Here is a 23658-nt window from a genome sequence, read left to right on the forward strand (position 1 = left end):
TATATATATATATATATATATATATATAAACAATAAATTAAATAGAGAGATACAAATGACAATCCAATAATTTATTCAAATTATAATATAACATAATATAGTAAAATATAACATAAACAATTATTTAAGAAATCAAATATGTGGTGTTCAACCGATGTACCAGTGATTTGGATGTTTTACACACCCCTTTGAAGGAATTTTTTTCCCTTGTTTGTTACCTATATATGTGTCGCCTTCCTGGCACTTGTGCCGGTGGCATGTGAAAAGACTTTCGAGTGAGGTCGTTGCCAGTGCTGCTGGACTGGTTCCTGTGCAGGTGGCACGTAAAATACACCATTTTGAGCGTGGTCGTTGCCAGTACCGCCTAACTGGCCTTTGTGCCGGTGGCACGTAAAAGCACCCACTACACTCTCGGAGTGGTTGGCGTTAGGAAGGGCATCCAGCTGTAGAAACTCTGCCAAATTAGATTGGAGCCTGGTGTAGCCATCTGGTTTCACCAGTCCTCAGTCAAATCGTCCAACCTGTGCTAGAATGGAAAGCGGACGTTAAACAATGATGATGATGATATATATATATATACGATGAGCTTCCAGCCAGTTTCTGTCTGCCAAATTTAATCACTATAGGCGCAAAGCCTGAAATTTTGTAGGAGGAGTTAAATAATTACACTGACCTCAGTATTCAACTGGTAAGGATAAAAAGCAATGTCAACCCCAGCAGAATTTGAACTCAAGACAAAAGGTTGGAAGAAATGCCATAAAGCATTTGGTCCAGTATGTTAATCATTCTGCCAGCTTGCCCCTTAATAATAATAATAATAATAATAATCCTTTCTACTATAGGCACAAGGCTTGACATTTTGATGGAGGGGGGCTAGCTCATTACATCAACCCCACCACTTTTGTTTACAAGTCTGGGACTTATTCTGTCAATCTCGTTTGCCAAACTGCTAAGTTACAGAGACATAAACACACCAACACTGGTTGTCAAGCAGTGGTGGGGGTCAAACAAAGACACCCCCCCCCCACACACACACACATATGTACAATAGGTTTCTTTCGGTTTCCATCTACCAAATCTACTCACAAGGCTTTGGTTGGCCCAAGGTGATAGTAGAAAACACTTGCCCAAGGTGCCATGCAGTGGGACTGAACCTGGAACCATGTGGTTGGAATCAAGCTTATTACCACACAATATGTTACATATTCATATGATATATATTCCTATATCATATATATCCATATATATACATTGATACCTACACTATATATATATATATATATATATATATAGAGAGAGAGAGAGAGAGAGAGAGAGAGAGGTATGTAGGTAGGTAGTTAGGTAGGTAGATAGATAGATAGATAGACAGACAGACAGACAGACAGACAGACAGACAGACAGACAGATAGATAGATAGATAGATATACATATATATGTCCATATATTAATATATAAATACATATATATATATATATAAAATATATTACATATATAATGTATGTTTATATATGTGTGTGTGCATATATATATATACACACACACACACACACACACACATATGTAGTATATATTGTGAGAATACTACATCATTCAAAATAATGAAATGAAGAATGGAGAGAGAGAGGGGGGGAGAGAGAGAGAGAGAGAGAGAGTGATATAGAAAGGGATAAAGAAAGAGAGAAAGATATGGTAAGAGGAATAGGAGTGGGATGAGGAATTGAATAATGGAAGTTGTTAGATTTACCAATGATGTCATCATGAAGACATCGTATTTCATCAGATTGTGTCTGATTTCATGTTTCTATGATGAAGAAACCAAACAAGTGTGGCAGAGATTTAGCAAACCAGATTCTTTCACCAATGCCAAAGAACCTGTTGCCATGCTATACTAATAAATCTTTTGTAATCAGTTCCTAATAATATAATGGGGCAGCACACAGTGAACAGCCAAAATACATATATACCCATGTCTTTATATATATATATATATATATATATATATATATATATATATATAATGAATGGAGTAAAACGCATATGCTAGCTGCATACTTTTATTTCCAACAGGTTTCGAAGATTACAAATTATACCGTCCATATGGAAGGTATAATTTGTAATCTTCGAAACATATGTTGGAAATAAAAGTATGCAGTTAGCATATGCGTTTTACTCCATTCACTAAATTTATATATACTCAAGTACCCAAAATAACAAGAAGTTTCTACCTCATAAACAGGAGTTACACCACAGTCATTTTGTTATCTTTGCTACCCTGGTATCTATTAACCAATATATTTTGTCCGAGTTATTTATTGATTAGGAGAAAATAAATACATATAATAAAATATATATATATATATATATATGGGCAGTATTTGTCAGCACAATCTTTTGGATTTCCTTGAGACATATTCTCCTGGAATGTTGTCTAAATGTTTCTGGCATCCCTTTTTTATCATACCTATTATCATTATTATTATTATTATCATTATTAAAGCAGCAAGCTGACAGAATGGTTAGCACACTGGGAAAAATGCTTAGTGGTATTTTGTCCATTCTTATGTTCTGAGTTCAAGTTCTGCCAAGGTTGACTTTGCCCTTCATCCTTTCAGTGTCAAGAGAACAAGGGCCAGTTGAATACCTGGATTGATGTAATTGACTTATCCCATCCTTCAAATTTGCTTGCCTTGTGCCAAAATTTAAAATCATTATTATCATTATTATTATTATTATTATTATCATCATTATTATTATTATTATTATTATTATTATTATTGTGTAGGTGGCACATAAAATACACCATTTGAGTGTGGCCGTTGCCAGTACCGCCTGACTGGCCTCGTGCTGGTGCCACATAGAAAGCACCCAGTACACTCTCTGGAATGGTTGGAGTTAGTAAAGGGCATCCAGCCATAGGAACCACACCAAAGAAGATATTGGAGCCTGGTGTGGACCTAGGCTTTATTAGCTCCAGTCAAACTGTCTAACCCATGCCAGCATGGGAAATAGACATTAAATAATAATGATGATGACTGATGATACACACACACACAAACACATATATATATATGTATGTATGTATGTATGTATATATGTATGTATGTATGTATGTATATATGTATGTATGTATGTATGTATATAGTTCAAATTTCTAGACAAACAAAGGCAAAGGCTGGTGTAGGAACAACAAGAAAGTATTAGTTTGACACCAGGGAAAAATGGAAAAGTACTTGATGTTTCAAGCCTATGCTCTTCGACAGAAAGGAATAAGAGGAAATAAATAGAGAGAGAATGAAAAGAAAATGTGTTGAGTTCAGTGGTCCAACATGGCATATATATATGTGTGTATGTATATATATATATATATATATATATATATATATATATATATGCATGCATGTTTGTGCATGTATATGTTTGTGTGTTTTTGTTTGTCCCTGCAACATTGCTTGACAACCGATGCTGGTGTGTTTACATCCCCGTAACCTAGCAGTTGAGCAAAAGAGACCAATAGAACAAGTACTAGGCTTACAAGATAAAGTCCTGGGGTCGATTTGCTCAACTAATTGTGGTGCTCCAGCATGGCTGCTGTCAAATGATTGAAACAAGTAAAAGAATAAAAGAATATAAATATGTATATATACGTGTGTGTGCACACATGAGAAAACTAGGCTAAACTCTGCTATCTGCTTTGGTATGGTTTCTCTGGTTAAATACATTTCCTAAAACCGACCACTTTACAGAATATACTGGATGCTTTTTCACATGGTTCCAAAATCTGAATGCTAATCCCTTTCACTGCTAATTTGGTCATCTATGTAACAGAACCTTGGTAACAGAAGTTAGCAATTTCTTCAATGGAGCCCTCTGAGTAACTGAAAGAATTTATTTCAATTGAACTGACTTTAATTGCAAATATTCCTCCATTATGCTGCAGAAGACTGGGTTTTTATTTTAGAGAAATAACACAAGAATAAATTTCAGTGAATTAACTCTAGCAGAAGATGGAGTACAGTGACAATATTGAAAACTGGGTCTTTGGTATCATTTAAGCTATATTTCAATGAATGCCAACAGTCTGAAATATAGGTCGATAGAGCAAGAAGAGATTTAAGTGAATGGACTTTAATAGGAACTGAGACTGCAACCACTTCATTCAATGTTTTGTTAGCATATTTCTGTTGGAAAAAAAGTTGTTCTTTCAGTTAGTTTTGGAAACAAAGAAGAATGCAGTAAAATGATTTTGTTGTTATGAAGCTGAGGTTTGAAGCAAATTAGCAAGGAATTTTAAGAGGAAATTTTAATTTAGATCACTTTAAAACTGAAAGTTTTCACTAGATAACCAAGAGTAGTCTCAGGTTGGTTGGTAGCAAAAGAGTTAAACACTAGAAACTAGAGAAGGAGCTTGTTTGACAAGCTAGAAATAGCAGTCAAATCTCCTTCAAATCACACCTTAACCCAGAGGTTCCCAAACTTTTTGGGTCATCGTCACCTCTCATGGTTACATAATACCCCTGTTTTTACATATAAATATATATTTTATTGCAGCGTGGAAGGTGTTTATAAGCCATTTAAAATAACACACAAAAACCGTTAGATTCACTTCAAATATTTTATATTTTACTAATTTATATATACTATGAATCATTTGATATTTATTATAATATATAATTTGTATACAGTACTATAATAATATTATAATAAATTCATAGCGTCCTCCAATCCACTGACTTCTTCCCAACACCTCCTTTTTCTCTACCCCTCCACTTAGGCACCAGTGCCCACTTGGGCCGTCTCACTGACTATTGGTGGGTGGTAACGCCAGCTTTGAGAACCTATGCTTTAACCGCTTAAAAAGAGATTGGTTGGTCAAAAAACGGGATGCATTTGATCATTGGTCAAGCAGCTCAGGGTTGACCTTGAGGACTGGAGAACAACACATGTGGGCCTTACTATTGCCCCATGGTGGATATATTGGCTAAGGACCATGAGAAATCAGATCCTGAGACCAAAGTACTAAATAAGTTCATTCCAGAATAAACATTTCCTTTTGAGTATCTGAGAGTATTTACACAATTTAAAAATATCATGCTGCTGTGGTGAACGGTTTCAATGGGGAGGATCAGATGGCAAAAAGGGATGAGATTTTGCAGGGAGCAGGTAGGAGGGTTTGTTGTCTTTTGGTAAGAAAACAAGAAGAAAGGATCGGGTAACAGTGAGATGGTAGTGCAAGGTATGGCTTTGTAAACATTGAATGGTTGAGGTATTGGTGTGTCAAAGACCTATAAACGCATGTATGTGTATGTGAGCATGTCAGTGTGTGTGTGTGTATACGAGTGTGTGTATGTGTGTGTGTGTGAGTGTGTGTGTTAGTGAGTATGAATGTGTGTGAGAGCATGAGAATGCCTGTGTGAAGTGGGGAGTGTGCATGTGGATGTGCGTGATTGTGTGAATGTGTTGTGTGAATGTGTGCAATATGTGAGTGTATATGTGCATGTGTGTGTGTGCATGTGAGTGTGCATGTGTAATGTGTATGTGTGTGTGTGCATGTGTGTGTATGTGTGTGCGTTTGTGTGCAATATGCGGGTGTGTGAATGTAGCTGTGTGTGTGTATAAGTGTGTGCAAGTGCATATGTGTGTGAGTGAGTGTGTGTGTAATGTGTGAGTGTGTGTACTTGTGTGTAATGTGTGTGTGTGTGTCTTGTTCCAGGATAGAATGATTGTATAGGTGCTTACCAAGAATGTTTAAATAGAAGTAAAAGAAATATTTTGATATACTTTAAGGAATCTGTTAACTTAACAGAGAAAGAGGGAGAGAGAGAGAGAGAGAGAGAGAGAGACAGTTGAAGAGGCATGAGAGAGTATAAGGGACACAGTTACTATGTAGGAGACTGTGCGGTGCAGATGGTAAGATAGATAGATAGATAGATAGATAGATAGATAGATAGATAGATAGATAGATAGATAGATAGATACGAAGGTAGACAGAGATTTGACTGCCAACAATAAGAATTATATATATATATATATAAAGGTGCAGGTGTGGCTGTGTAGTAAGAAGCTTGCTTCCCAACCACAGGGTTCGGAGTTCAGTCCCACTGCATGGCACCTTGGGTAAGTGTCTTCTACTATAACCTCATGCTAACCAAAGCTTTGTGAGTGGATTTGGTAGACAGACACTGAAAGAAACCCATCAGATATATATATATATATATATATCTTAATATATATAATCCGTTCTGTCTGTCTGTTTGTGAACTTATAACTAGAGTATTGTTCACCCGATCGCGCTGAAATTTTAAACATGGATACATGAGGGAGCTGGGAGTCCCGTAATCTAAAAACATTTTCAAAATAGCTAGTTTCAATGTGAGAATCGCTATTTTTGTAATCTTTTCGTCCTGTTTGTTCTGCCATTAAAATCAATCAGTTGCTAAGACAAGCGGCACACACGCACGCCCACACACGTCCATTTGATATAGACGTACATACATCTGTTACTTTCTTTCTCTGTTCTTTTCGCTTATCTTCAATCAACTACCGTAAAAGTTTTATACTGTTACGTCAAATTTTCTAAACGTGTGTGTGTACCTTCACTCACTCACTCTATCTCTCTTTCTCACCCTCTTTCTCTGTCACATACACACGCGCAAGCACGCACGCGCGCGTACACACACAAGCACACCAACACAGACACACACACACAAATCCATTTCATATAGACGTACATACTTCTTTCACACATTCACTCTCTCTTTTTTACTCTCTTTCTCTCTCACACACACCCAATCGCACGCACACACGCTCGCGCGTGCGTTTCTAACTCACGCGCACATGCGCGTTTCTAAATATAATTGCTCATTCACAATTACGTTTATGTCGGTGGTGACAATATCGTACCAAAAATTCTTTTTAAACGTTCTGGCGTTTTGTTTTTAAAAAAAACAATGCAAAAACCGGTGAACTCTTCCTTTCTTCGAGGCATCCTATCAAGAAATTTTGAAATTCAATAAAACCTAATAAAATTAAATAAAAATATTACCTCAATGGTTTTTGCGTTGGTTTTTTTAAAAACAAAACGCCAATGGCGACCTTTCGGTACTAGACCCCCCATAACCTCCGAAAGGCTTTTGCTATGCGTTCACTACGTGCAAGCAAGAGAGCTGAACGAGCTGAGCGTCGGCGTGCACGCGCTGCTACTTCCGAGTCAAATAGCCGTTGCTATAGAAACAGTTAACAGTTTTAGCGTCTCAGGAATATTTAATGCCTTAACCAAAAGTAACAACCCCATACACTCAACAAACATCTCCACAACTTAACAGTCCAAGTTAACTCTCTTCACCTATACAAACCGTCCAATGGACGGAGGGGTGTCGTCTGCTAGTATATATAAATATATAATCCGTTCTGTCTGCCTTTTTGTGCTCTTATAACTCGAGTATTGTTCATCTGATCGCGCTGAAATTTTAAACATGGATACATAATCTAGAAAGATTTTCAAAATTGTCAGGTTCAATGTGAGAATCGCTTTCACCATTAAAAGCAACGAGTTACTCATGGCAACAAGGGGAGTACAAGATGACAGTCAGCCAAAACTGTAGCTATGCTGTCTCTCCTTTCCTCTCTCTGTCTGTTTCTCTCTATACGTAGAAGGCTCAATACGATTATCTTAAAGCAACAGTTGTCAAATGTAAAAAGACAAAGAACTGTTAATACATACATATATACAGAAGACAGTAAGGTGTGATTTGAGGGAGATTTGGCTGTTATTTCTAGCAGATCTAGCTACCATGTAGACGTCTCCCTCATTGGCTCATCTAATGTATATATATATATATATATATATATATATATATATATATATATATCCAAGAAAGTTAGGAGTTGTGAATCCAACCCACTAAGGGATAATATCTATCCAATATACTGCCGGAAGAATACCCAATTATTATTACACTAGTGTTTTTCCTTCGTATTACCAAGTGCGATAAACGGGTGCGGGTAAAAGGATATTTTACCCTTAATTTATATAGCAATAAGAACATGGAGGGGAATTGGTGGTATTCATCAAATTGCAGACATTGTATTGTGTCAATTTACCTGTTTATTTGTTAACTAAGAGGACAATAATAGCAATATGCAAACACATGCGACATATTATGTCATATCAGTAATTTAAAAAAGGACATCTAGTGACTATATATATATATATATATATATATATATATATATATATATATAATTCCTTATCCATTCCAAAACCGAGTTACAGATTTTGACGTATGGAGTATCAAAAGATTCAGTACTATTTCGGCTACAAATTAAACTTGAATTCCATTCACATATTTGCATTTCAAAAATTTATCATTATAATCTTGTTCCATAAATCAACCATCGTAAACGTTTCATACACTGACGTCACATTTGCGATGTGTGCGTGCACCTTGAAAGACATCAATCACCACGACGCACGCCACTCACTCACTCTATATCTCTCTCACACACACGCGCACGCACATGCACTCACACACACGCACACACACATGCACATACACTCACACACTCACACATTCATTTCATACACGGAATGAGCGGGAGAAACACAAAATGAGCCACAATTACCAGTTAATAATTATCGCAGCAGTTGCAAGGTATTTACAGTTACATATTTACCCCTAAATTAACATATATATATATATATATATATATATATATATATATATATATATATATATATATATATATAGGAGAGTATTGTAGTTCGCTTGAAGCATTGTGTATTGCTTGTAAAGAATAAAACGTTTAGAATGGTACAACAATGCACTATAGAACAAAAAATGGACTATATACCTGTTGTAATTTGGTTATCTATAGTCCGATGATATTTCGGAATTACAATTCCTTCTTCAGATCTTCTTAGCTGGAGTCTCTGCTATAAACTGTTTTACCCTAACCCTAACCAAATTACAACAGGTATATAGTCCATTTTTTGTTCTATAATGCATTGTTGTACCAACCATTCTAAACTTTTTATTATTTATATATATATACATACATACATACATACATATATATATATATATATATATATATATATATATTGAGAAATTTATCTATAATTATTGTGGTATTTACCGTTATATTAGTAGTTAATACATGTGCTTCTATTTGGTTAATTTATACTGCATAAAAAAATAAATACATACATACAACTGCTTACAAAAATAGGGATTAATGTATAAGTATACGATTGAAAGATCCTTTCTTTCTATGTTCATATTTTTTTGTTTAAAATATTGAAAAAAAATATGCCACCAAAGAAAAGATATAATCTCTCCAGAAACAAGTTTAGAGCAAGGAGGATTGGAGTAAACCGAAGGCGAGAGTCTGAAGAGAGAAGCAAGATTTTCTCAAGATCAGAAAATGTATGTTGCAGCACTTAATGCTGGATCGTTAAATCAATGTTTTAATGATTAGACAAAGGTCCGATAGAATAGCTCTCAGAAACAGACTATGTACAAACTTGCTCTTCACAACTCCTGAAGCTGTTTTCAGATATGATCTATCCCATTCTTATAAAAACGATACCTCTGTCCAAATTGGTGTGCTAAACACAAATTGTCATTTCTGTAGAGCTTTAAAATTTTCAAATGAAACAAACATGTGCTGCTCAGGCGGTCAGGTAACATTGACAGCACTACCAGCGCCTTCTCAACCTCTTATGGATCTTCTTGAAGGCACTTCCATCCAGTCAAAGGATTTCCTGAACAATATCAGACAATGCAACTCTGCATTTCAAATGACATCGTTTTCTGCATCTAAGAAGATAGTTAAACAATGAATTTACGCCGATGTCAAAGTTCAAGGGCAAGTTTATAACCTCATTGGTTCCCTTACCCAGAAATGAACAATCACAGTTTCTCCATATTTACTTTATGAATGATGTAGGACAGCAAACCCGAACGAGGTGTCAAAATTTCAGATGATGAGTCGTGTTAGACACAGTGCCGACTGCTACAAAAGATAGTATTATTCACTGACAGCTTTCCGGTGCGTTCAAAAATCACATAACCATCGATCCCAATTTTCCGGCCATCTTTCTTTCTCTCCGTTGTAGCTGGATCAAGGAAGACGTGTTCTTGTTTGTCTCCTGTCCTAGCTTGATTTACGCGTTCGCCACCACAACCTCGTTTAGGCTTAGCAGCCCTTCCTGTTTGTGTTACCCATTTTGACCCTCAGCAAAATCCCAAATTTTATTTAATTTGCTTTGCGGGGGCAACTATTTTACCGAAAGCGTATATTGTTGTTAAATGCTCGAAATAGGAGACTAGGAAAACAGGCAACAACTGATGAAGGGTTGTTCTTCATGTTGTTTGCTTTGTTTTCCATTTGTATCTTTCGTTGTTCGAAAGAATAGTTCATGTTCTATGTACTCGTGCTTCGTACTTTTTTGTTGTACACGTTTCGTGACGTCCTGTGCACCCATATGCATATATATATATATATATATATATATATATATATTACACATCCATCTATGTATGTATTATACGTATAAGTAGATCTTGTATGAATGTATTTATATATATATATATATATATATATATATATATATATATATATATATATATATATATATATATATCTCCCCTCCCCCACCTCCTGCTCCGACTCCTACTTCTTTGTACCTCTCTTCATACTTCTCTCCACTCCCACTTCTCTTCACCCCTACTCTTTCTCTCCTCTCTCTTACTCTCTCTCACTCTCTCTCACTCTCTTCTCTCGTACTCCCCCCTCCCCCCTCTCCCGTACTCCCCCCTCTCTCACTCTTACTCTCTACACTCTTACTCTCCTACTCTCTACACTCTTACTCTCTTACTCTCTCACCCTTACTCTCTCACCCTTACTCTCTCACTCTCTTCCCCTCTCTCTCACTCTCTTTCTCTTCCTTTCTTCTTCCCCCCCATACCCCTCTTCCCTCTCTCTCACTCTCTTTCTCTTCCTCTCTTTCTCTTCCTCTCTTTCTCCCCCCATACCCACCTTCCCCTCTTTCTCCCCCCATACCCACCTTCCCCCTCTCTCAATCCCCCTTCCCTCTCTTATACCCACCCTCTCTCCTCTCTTCCTCTCCCCTCCCATACCCATCTTCCCCCTCTCTTACATCCACCTTCCCCTTCTCCCTCCTCGTCAACACCCCCTCATAAGCTCATCCCACCACACCCCAACTCACTCCTACTCTACCTTCCCACTCCACCCCATCCAATTCCTTACACCCACCACCCACCCCTACCCACATACCCCACCCTACCCACATACCCCTACCTCTACCCCACACTCCACCCATGTCTTCCCCACCTCCCAACACCCTCACATCACACCACACCAATACCCTTGCATCACACCACGCACACCACACCAATACCCTCGCATCACACCACGCACACACTACAACTGACCAACTACTTTCTTCCTTTCTCCCTTCCCCCATTTTCACACTACATACGTCAAGATCACCAGCAGTCTACCTCCCACACAGAGCCCCTCGTTCCCGATCACCGTTTGTTATCTCCCCCTTTCTTAGCTCTCCTGAAATAAGAATTTCTAACTTCCGGTCAGTCATTGTTATGATCGGCCATTATTATGATTGACCGTTGACTGAACACTATTCAATTTTTTTTCTCCGTGTTTTTCTCCTTGTCTCCGTATTCTTTCTGTTGAAGAGCGTAGCTCGAAACGTCAAAGACTTTCCGTATTCCCGAGCGTCATACTAATATATACTTTTGTTATTTACACCACCTGTCCTCGTCTGTTGTTATTTTTTGTATATTCTCCCATATATATATATATATACTTCTATATATATGCATGTGTGTGTGTGTCACTGAAGCCATTCACATATACATACATAACCCCCTCTCTTTCTCACACACATACACACACCCACCCACCAGCAACATTGCTCTTTCTATCTCTTCACACACACTAACAAAACAACTTCACATACACAGCACGCTTTCTGTCTCGCACCCCCCCATCAAACACATACACACACACACATCAATTCTTTTCCCTTCACGCCGACTTCAAAAGATAACTCTCTGATCCAATCTCTCTCTCTCTCTCTCTGTTTCGCTTTTACGCCGACTTCAAAAGATCCCCCCTCCCCTCCTACATACGTAAAACAATTTTTTTTTATTTTACGGAAAGCGACGATCATGTTCAGAAACATAAACAAATGCACGTGGTTTAAGAAGTGATATAAACTGTTCTCAAATCGAAAGATCGTCGTGTGTGTTAAAATGAGATGTTAGTTTATATTTTCATTTTTGTTTAATTTCGATGATAGTTTATTCACCGCACCCTGTATGTATGTATGGATGGATGAATGCATGCATGTATATGCATACATCTATATGCATATAGGTATATGTATGCGTGTGTGTATGTATATATGTCTGTCTATCTGTGTGTTAAAATGAGATGTCAGTGTTATTCTCATTTTTGCTTAATTTAGACGACAGTTTATTCACCGCACCCTGTATATATATATATATATATATATATATATATATATATATATATATATATATATGTGTGTGTGTGTGTGTGTGTGTGTGTGTGTGTGTGTATGTATGTGTGTGTGTGTATGTGCATATACACACACATGGTGGCTATCAACTCACTATCACCGTTTGTGTTCCCATCTTCTTTCCTCTTAGGATACGGTGTCTCCCTGTCATAACCTCCCATGATGACAAAGCCACAGACCCCGCCCCCACTAAACACTGACAGCAATTCGTCAGAAGACCCATCTTAACAGGCAACCAGTGGACCGTATCACACTATGGTACCTACTTACAGCCAGTAGGACTGATGCATTACACTTTTGTGCTTACAGCTAAGGGTACTCTACCAAGCTGTGGTACCTACTTACAGCTAAGTGGACAGTGCTATTCTGTAATAACCATATACTGTTTGGTTAGCTCTACCATTCTGTGGTACCTATATGCATTTAGGGAATCTATACCACACTATAGTACCTACATGTAGCTAAGTGGACTGTATAATACCATGGTACCCATACACATTTAAGTTGTCTGCAGCATTCTGTGGTACTTGCATGTAACACTATGGTATCTACTTGCGACTAAGTAGACTGTACCTTCTGTTGTACCTATATACAGTATAAAGAACATAATAAAAGTTGACAATTTTTTTTATCTTATATTTATTTTGTAAATAAATAATACAATATTTCATAAGCATTTTATAATGTTTCTTTCTTTTCTGGAAACTCACTGCGTACCAGCAGCTGACGGCTCGCAGATCACCACTTTGAGTAGCACCGGTCTATAGCACTCCGTGGTACCTACATTACAGTTAAATAAACTGTACCATTCCAGTGTACCCATATACAAGTAGATTATCTATGCCACACCATGATACATACAGATAAGGGTTCTATACTGCACTGTAGTGCCTAAACACAGTTGAGTGGACTAAGCTATCTCCTATGTAAAGCCAAGTGCTTGAATAACAACGTAAAAGTGTTGGTATATAAATTCCAGACATAGTCTAGCATTTGATCCTTTCTTTCATGGTGGATATCCTTTAAACAGCAGAACCATGTTAATGGGTGCTGGAAGAAGAAGGAAGAAAGGGCAGGGTTCCAGTTGAAGTGATAAAGTTATTTAATATTGTTAAGGGTCAAACAGATGCCTTATCTCCATGTGATAAGGAAATTAGAGAATCCAGGCTGGTTTGTTTGAAGGGTGACCTGTAATGCACACACACTCACCTATGATTCTGTCTATCTATTTGTCTGTCTGTTTGTCATACTATTACTTGTGATTTATCTCTTTCATAATTTATTTCTTTCTTAATCTTTCTTCCTCTCAGACGGTAAGCTGGCAGAAATGTTAGCACGCCGGGCAAAATGCTTAGCGGTATTTCGTCTGTCTTTACGTTCTGAGTTCAAATTCCGCCAAGGTCGACTTGGCCTTTCACCCTTTCGGGGTTGATAAATTAAGTACCAGTTGCATACTGGGATCAATCTAATTGACTGGCCCCTTCCCCCAAAATTTCAGGCCTTGTGCTTAGAGTAGAAAAGAATCTTTCTTCCTCTTGCTTTTCCCTTGTGAATAGTCTTCATTTAACTATCTATCTGTCTATCAAGCGATATGTATATACATACAGCATGGTCCAAAAGTCATGCACCAAAACAGTTGACATTTTATTTATTCCATTGGCATTATCATCATCATCATCATCATCATCATCATTATTCAGGTCACTGCCTGGAATCGAAATATAGAACTTTGTGTTCTTCTGTTTAAAATTCTTTGAGAACAACACATGCTTAAACAGTTACATCAAGCTCAGGCTTTTGATTTTATGTCTGTTTCTCATGGTAATATCATTATAAACATCTTAAACTTCATTTGAGCGAAGGCACTCTAATAATTTACTCGTGAAATTGCATTGTCGTGTGAGCAACATTTTAAAGTAATACTTAGGTAGTAATTAATGCTTTAAAAACAATTAATGTGCACATGCATGTTCATTTTGCATGTGTCTCTGTAGAGACAGGCATATGCACAGATGCATGCTCATACCCATATATATATATATATATATATATATATATATATATATATATATATACATAGAATTGTGTATGTTTGTGTATATATGCATATGTGTATATGTATGCATACATATATACACATAGGCACACAGACAAGCACTCACACATATTCAAACAGATATCAATAAAACATAACATTTCAAATCAATGCCGCCCCGGACGATAGGAGTAGGCCACCCCTTTAGTCAAACAAATCGTCCTTAGGATATATTCTTTGTAAGCCTGGTACTTATTCTGGCAGTCTCTTTTTCCGAACTGCTAAGTCACATGGATGTAAACACACCAACATCAGTTGTCAAGCGATGGTGGAAGGACAAACACAGGCACACACACATATGTATATATACCGTTACCAGCGTCGCCTTGCTGGCACATGAAAAAACATACGAGCAAGGTCGTTGCCAGTGCCGCTGGACTGGTTCCTGTGCAGGTGGCATGCAAAAAATACCATTTTGAGTGTGGCCGTTGCCAGTACCGCCTGACTGGCCCTTCTGCCGGTGGCACGTAAAAGCACCCACTACACTCTCGGAGTGGTTGGCATTAGGAAGGGCATCCAGCTGTAGAAACTCTGCCAAATCAGATTGGAGCCTTGTGCAGCTATCTGGTTCGCCAGTCCTAAGTCAAATCGTCCAACCCATGCTAGCATGGAAAGCGGACGTTAAACGATGATGATGATGATGATGATATATATATATATAATATATATATATAAATATATATATATATATATATATATAACAGGCTTCTCTCAATTTCTGCCTACCAAATCCACTCACAAGGTTTTGGTCAGCCTGAGGCTACAGTAGAAGACGTTTGCCCAAGGTGCCATGCAGTGGGACTGAACCTGGAACCATGTGGTTAGGAAGCATCTGCCTATCAACCTATCTATGTATCTACATCTGCCTATGTGCATGCATTCGTACCTACCTACATAACTACTGACCCGTGTACCAAATTATCAATTTATACCTGTTTGTACAGCATCTCATGTTATTTTGGTATTGGTATTACAAAAACAAGCAAACGATACACAATGCAGACATCTCCCGTAAATATTCAGTGAATTATTGGATGGAACTATATTAGAAAGCCATGAGATACTATTCTGAGAATGTACCCAATGCTCTGTAGTAGACAAGAGCGGGCACACAACAACAACAAGAACAACAACAATAAGTGCAGCAACTGCAGCTGACTCTTCTCAACATTATCGGATTCACTCAAGCGTAAACTGTTACACATATGGGCGGCTGGAAATTAAAGTCTCTCAACAGCAGACGTTCGCTGACGGTCAATGAATGTTCCAGAATAAATATTATGATGTGGACATGTCAACAATATCTGGAAGCTTAATGAAGCAGAAAGGAAATGTTGACAAAAAAACATTGGATGAGGTGGGAGGAGAGATTTGGTGGTGGTGGTGGCGGCGGCGGCGGTGGTGGTGTTGATGGGTGGGTGGGACAGGGAATGAGTGACGATGGCCATGGTGGTGGCAACTATAGTTGTGGGGGAAAATGTTGACCAAACATTGGATCGGGGGGGGAGGGGGGGTAGATTTTTTTGGGGAAAAAAAAAACATACAATGAATATAAAATATACGATATTGCTTTTTTTGTTTTATTTTTCATGTTTCAATAAATCTGAGCAAATATTGAAAATTTAATCAATGTTGCACAAATGATCAAATGTGTTGAATAATCATTGAACAAATGTAAAAAAAAACTGTGTTTCTCGAAATATGTGAGTGTGTGTGTGTGTATGTGTGTGTGGAGACACAATGGCCTAGTGGTTAGGACAGTGGACTCACAGTCATAGGATCGCAGTTTCGATTCCCAGACCAGGAATTGTGTTTATTGAGCGAAAACACCTAAAGCTCCACAAGGCTCTGGCAGTGGGTGGTGGCGAACCCTGCTGTACTCTTTCACCACAACTTTCTCTCACTCTTACTTCCTGTTTCTGTTGTACCTGTATTTCAAAGGGCCAGCCTTGTTACACTCTGTGTCACGCTGAATCTCTCCGAGAACTACGTTAAGGGTACACATGTCTGTGGAGTGCTCAGCCACTTGCATGTTAATTTCACGAGCAGGCTGTTCTGTTTAACTGGAACCCTTGTCATCGTAACCAACGGAGTGCCACGTTGTGTATATGTGTGTGTTTGTGTATGTATCAACAAACCTCCTGTGACAATATACATATATATATATATATATATATATATATATATATATATATATATGTATAAATATATATATATATATATATATATATATATATATATATATATATATATATAAGGTGCAGGAGTGGCTGTGTGGTAAGAAGCTGACTTCTCAGTCACATGGTTCCGGATCCAGTCCCACTGTGTGTTACCTTGGGCAAGTGTCTTCTACTGTGGCTTTAGGCTGACCAAAGCCTTGTGAGTGGATTTGGTAGATGGAAACTGAAAGAAGCCTGTCATATATATATATATATAGTTGTTTTCTGATTGCAGCCCTCTCATGAAATCCAGGTTTCTGCAGCTCCTGGCAAACAGTTTTTGTGGAAACCAGGTTCTTGAGGTGGTCATTAAGCTCTGCAGTAATTTTAGCAGCTGTACTTTTGTGATCCTTTCTGACAATTCATATAAGAGTCTGACGGTCCCTATCTGAAAGTTTTGGTTTTCTTCCGGAATTTTGTTTCGACGAGGAGGTTTTTCCCCTCTTTCTCAAAGGCTGTCATTACTTTCGAGACAGTACATCTTCATACACCAAACATTTCGGCTGTTTTCGTTATGCTAGCGCCTGCCATACGAGCACCAACAATTCGACCTCTTTGAAAGTCCGATAGATCTGTCATTTTAATGAATTTTAATTACTATTTTCTGATGATATTGAAAAAAAACCCAGCAATTTTAGCAAAACATATTAAGCAACACTAATAATAAATGAAAAAACAAAAATAAACAAGCTTTTGACGGTTTTATAGATATTTCAAAATTATGATGCTAGGAGTTACCATTGTTTTGTCCAACCCCTGTATATATATATATATATATATATATATATATATATATATATATGCACACACATTACCTCATTACCTTCACTGCTACCACCACCACAATAACCATCATCATCCTCATCATAATCTTCATAATCTTCATCATCAGTTTTGTTCACCTGTAGGCCAGAGACAGTCACAAGCATAATCTTATTCTTTTTCACCTGGTCTCATGCCAAATCCACCACCTGCCCTATCATTATTGCATGTTTTTCATTTCCAAACAGAATTCTGAATACAATGAAGATAAACATTGTCTGTCATCTTGATCTTCTCTCATCACACATCTGCCAATGTGTGCTGCATGCGTCTGTACAGCTTCATCATATGGCAGTCTTAATATCTGTCCTAAATACTTGAGTTAATGATAGATGAGTTTTTTTGTTTTTTTTTGGAGGAACAAATTAAATTGTATGAGTGGCTGTGTGGTAAGTAGCTTGCTTACCAACCACATGGTTCCGAGTTCAGTCCCATTGCGTGGCACCTTGAGCAAGTGTCTTCTACTATAGCCTCGGGGCGACCAAAGCCTTGTGAGTGAATTTGGTAGACGGAAATTGAAAGAAGCCCGTCGTATATATGTATATATATATATATGTGTGTGTGTCTGTGTTTGTCCCCCCAACATCGCTTGAGAACCAATGTTGGTGTGCTTACGTCCTCATAACTTAGCGGTTCGGCAAAAGAGTTCCGATAGAATAAGTACTAGGCTTACAAAGAATAAGTCCTGGGGTCGATTTGCTCAACTAAATGCGGTGCTCCAGCATGGCCGCAGTCAAATGACTGAAACAAGTAAAAGAGTAGAGAGAGTATGTATATATGCACATACATATATATATATATATATATATATATATACCAGAGTAAGCACATAAATGTGAAACAAGGTGGAAAAATAGTAATCAAATACCAGAGGTAGGGTAATATGCTTTATTAAAAAGCAGCAAAAATATCACAAAAACTGTTAATCAGAGTTTCACGTTCCCATTCGTCAGACAGTTTTGTTTAGAGTCTAAACAAAGCTGTCGAACGAATGGGAATGTGAAATTCTGATTAACAGTTTTTGTGATATTTTTGCTGCTTTTTAATAAAGTATGTCTGTTGCCAGTACTGCCTGACTGGCCTTCGTGCGGGTGACACGTAAAAGCACCCACTACACTCTCTGAGTGGTTGGCATTAGGAAGGGCATCCAGATGTAGAAACTCTGCCAAATCAGATTGGAGCCTGGTGTAGCCATCCGGTTTCACCAGTCCTCAGTCAAATCGTCCAAACCATGCTAGCATGGAAAGCGGACGTTAAACAATGATGATGATGTATGTATATAAGGCTAAATAGTCAGCTTCAGAAAAGCTGTCATGAGAACCTTAGTGAAGGCATAAAAAGCTGCAAGTGTGTTAAACTAAACAACCTATGTTAAGATGTTAAAGTAAACTAACCTGGAAATTGGAACACAGTTTATACAGTTGATGCGAAGCATTCTTCTTAACCACAACATTTCAAAAGAATCTATATGGGGCCTATCCTCATGAACCACCAAACAGGATTCCAATAAAGTAAATACTCAAAGAATAATTGTTTTGGGAAGAATCACAGAAGAGTTCAAAGACAAACAACTTCCAATAGATATTATGTTTTATTGACTTCAAGAAAAGCATTCGTTTTATAAATAATGATGAAAGGCTTGTAGTGTAATGATACTATGGAATTCTTTAGATCATACTTAATGCTATTAAAACTGTCTGCCATAATTTATTAATTGCTGTAGTAATAAATGATAAAATATCTTGAAATCCTTTAAGGGGGTGAGCTGGCAGAATTGTTATTGTGTTAAGGCAGCAATCTGGCAGAAACGTTAGCATGCTGGGCAAAATGCTTAGTGGTATTTCATCTGCCGTTACGTTCTGAGTTCAAATTCCGCCGAGGTCGACTTTGCCTTTCATTCTTTCGGGGTCGATAAATTAAGTGCCAGTTGCGCATTGGGGATTGATCTAATCAACTTAATCCCTTTGTCTGTCCTTGTATGTCCCCTCTATGTTTAGCCACTTGTGGGCAATAAAGAAATAAGAAATGTTAGCAAGCCGGGCGAAATGCTTAGTGGTATTTCATCTGCCGTTATGTTCTGAGTTCAAATTCCGCCGAGGTCGACTTTGCCTTTCATCCTTTCGGGGTCGATAAATTAAGTACCAGTTGTGTACTGGGGTTGATCTAATCGACTGCCACTCCCACCCTGCTCCATCCTCAAATATTTCAGGCCTTATGCCTAGAGTAGAAAAGAATCGTTATTGTGTTAGACAAAATGCTGCTGAGATCGACTTTGCTTTTCATCCCTTCAGGGTCAATAAAATAAGTACCAGTTGAGCCCTGGGTGTCAGTGTAATCAACTTAGCCCATCCCCGGAAATTGCTGCCCTTGTATTAAAATTTGAATACAATATCTTGAAGGAACTTCAACAGCACTACCAGTGTCCTTCATCATCATCATCATTTTTGTTCACCTATAGGCCAGAGACAGTCACATCATCATCATAGTTTAACGTCCGCTTTCCATGCTAGCATGGGTTGGACGATTTGACTGAGGACTGGTGAACCAGATGGCTACACCAGGCTCCAATCTGTTTTGGCAGAGTTTCTACAGCTGGATGCCCTTCGTAACACCAACCACTCTGAGAGTGTAGTGGGTGCTTTTACGTGCCACCAGCACGTAAGCCTGTTAGGCGGTACTGGCAATGGCCACACTTGAAATGGTGTATTTTACGTGCCACCTGCACAGGAGCCAGTCCAGCAGCACTGGCAACAATATAATAACCCTTTTGCTCCATTTCTCTTCCTCGTAACCATTGACTAACTCTTGGAGCAAACAGTGGGAAATTCAGACTTTGACTTTATCATCCCATCCTAGGCTGTCACAAAAACATCCAGAAATACACCCAGACGATACCAAGTTTAACCATGGCATCAGTCTTCTAGAGTCAACAGGAGAATGTGTTCGTTCGTTCGTTAGCAAGAACTACTTCCACAGTAAAAGACCTTGGCCTTATTATTGTTAATGGTGTCAAGACTGAGAACATTTCCATCAACTGTAAATCCAATATTTTCCTGGGAATTTATTAGCAAAAAAATAGAAAAGATCAATGAATTCAAATATTTGGGATCTCGACTGTCAATTAGTGGAAGTGTGAGCCTGGCGCACATTCTGGGAACTGGGACAAATTTGATAAATTTTCTTCATAATCAATATAATGTTTAAGATATTCAATAGTATGAGACTAATAATTCTTCCTTGGGTTGGATGGGAGTGTGGTATGGGTGTGTTGAAAAAATATGGAGAATGATAGAGACTCATTGAGAACATGGTATTGAAGAATAATGTTTGGTATATCAGATACAAATATAAATTTGCTTGAATATGACTCTGTATCTGTCTATGTATATATATATGTGTGTGTGTGTGTAGATAGATAGATAGATACATACATACATACATACATGCATATATATATATATATAGACAGATAGATAGATAAATAGATAGATAGAACTAGATTTAACTTGTATATAAGTGTGAACATTTGTATATGCACTGTGGATACATTGTGTTTGTACGGTATGTATAAAGGTTTATAACTATGTACTTTCAGTTATGTCATACTGAGGACGGTAAAGTGGGATTACATCCCTAAACCAGAAATCGATCTATGGCTAAACTTTCTAAAAAATCTTTTTTGTTCATTCCCTTGCTTTCAGCCCGTGTCTCTGTGATTGATGAGCTAGTTTTAGAGCCATTTGGCATCTTCTTCTAACATGTGGCATTACTCACTAGTTGCCGCCCTTATTTTAATTTTGTAATTATATTTATAAAATTAAATACTTGGTATTAATTTTTACGTGCTAGCTACTTGATAAAATCGTATATAGATTTTATCCTTGATTATAATGATATATATATATATATATATATATATAATATATTAGGCACAAGAGTGGCTGTGTGGTAAGTAGCTTGTTTATCAACCACATGGTTCTGGGTTTAGTCCCACTGTGTGGCACCTTGGGCAAGTGTCTTCTACTATAGCCTCGAGCCAACCAAATCCTTGTGAGTGGATTTGGTAGATGGAAACTGAAAGAAGCCTGTTATATATATATATATATATATATATATATGTGTGTGTGTGTGTGTGTGTGTGTGTGTGTGTGTGTGCTTGTTTGTGTCTGTGTTTGTTCCTCCACCATTGCTTGACAACCAATGCTGGTGTGTTTATGTCCCCGTAACTTAGCGGTTTGGCAAAAGAGACCAATAGAATAAGTACTAGGCTTACAAAGAATAAGTCCTGGGGTCGATTGGTTCAACTAAATGCGGTGCTCCAGCATGGCCGCAGTCAAATGATTGAAACAAGTAAAAGAATAAAAGAATATTTACACATTTAACTGTGTATGTGTATACAGCACTATCCCAGACCTGTAAGCAGTACTGTAAAGATCTCTTCTACTATAGGCACAAGGCCAGCAATTGTGGCAGGACGGGAATAGTCAATTACATCAACACCAGTATTTGACTGGTACTTATTTTATTGACCCTGAAGGAAAATATTTCACTATGGCAGAATTTGAACTCAGAACATAAAGATTGATGAAATACTGTTAAGCATTTTGTTCAGTCAGTTTGTCACCTCAAGCAATACTGTAATGGTGATGTCTACAGACAAACATTAGCAGTTAAGGTTGAAGAGGATCCTTTATCTTTGAGATATTATTATTATTATTATTATTTTTGTTATGTCGTGAGGAAACAGCAAGAAATCATTGGAAATTGTGAAACCTAATATTTGGAGTTACAAAGTTCTCTTTTCCTTTGAATGATTTTGACATTGACAAAAGGGGTGTTGCAGTGCCACCTTCTGTGCCTCCAAGGCTGGTAGAAAAAAAGAGAGGAAGATATCTCCAAAACAGAAACAAGTTCTGAATGCTCACAATGCAGTGGGCGCCACTAAGGAGCACCCAAGGGTCAATGGTTGGGGTGTGGCAGTACAGGATTAAATTTGGCGATGGATTAAGTCCATCACTCAACAACAACATCAGTTTCATCCCAACAAGATTCCAAACGTTTTCCTTCTACCAAATTCCAAACACAAAATTGGGCCGATGCAGAGCTATTGTGGAAACCGCCGGCCCAAGGTACCACGCAGTGATACTGAACCCAAAACCACATAATTCCAAAGTTGTTGCGTTATACGACAAGTCTGTTTCTATGCTACTTTGTTATCTATTGTACCTGTTTCTGATTGGAGGATATTTAAAAAATTGAAATTGATTTAATTTATTAAGTCAGATAACAAAGAGAATTACATCACATCTATGTCACTGCGATGACGTTAAGGAAATAATAAGATGGACATCGTTATTGTCAAGGTCACCGTATAAAGAAGTGGGATGGGGAGTTGACGGTATAGGGTGTCAACTGTGATTGCTGGGATTAATTAACCTTGTGTAATTAAAACACGAAGGTTATAATGACACTGGGAGTCTTGTTGATTGCTCATAATATGCTGATGGAGACAGGATCACTTATCTTCTCTCAATTTTACATAATTAATGACAAAAACTATAGTATGCCGAGGAAGTTAATGAAGGATAACGAGATGTTTAGTGTAATAATTTACTTAAATGAAAGTCAAATGTTTATTTGTTGGAATTTCATATTGTCTTTCATGTATTAATGAGATTCCAGTCTAAGATTTGAATTTAGATTTGAACAATATTTTAATAAAATTGGTTTCAGTCAGGTTAGTTTTGAAAGGGTTAATTTATTAAAAGTTAATTTAACATTAATATAATCAGCTTCAAAATGGGAAAGAAATAAAAATTTAGAGCTGTAGTAATCCCATCAAAGTCTTCTCTCTTTCTCTGTTACACAAACACACACACATATACATATATATATATATATACATATGTATGTATGTATGTATAGACACATAC

General features: G+C 37.5%; 1 long non-coding RNA gene across 1 annotated transcript in view; it reads right to left on the minus strand.

Annotated features, from left to right (window-relative positions):
• Positions 1-23658, minus strand: part of LOC128249892 (uncharacterized) — a 75574-nt gene that overhangs the window by 48199 nt on the left and 3717 nt on the right. The window lies entirely within an intron of this gene.

Source organism: Octopus bimaculoides, chromosome 18 (assembly GCF_046866305.1).
Source record: "Octopus bimaculoides isolate indiv1 chromosome 18, ASM4686630v1, whole genome shotgun sequence".
Lineage (NCBI taxonomy): Eukaryota > Metazoa > Mollusca > Cephalopoda > Octopoda > Octopodidae > Octopus > Octopus bimaculoides.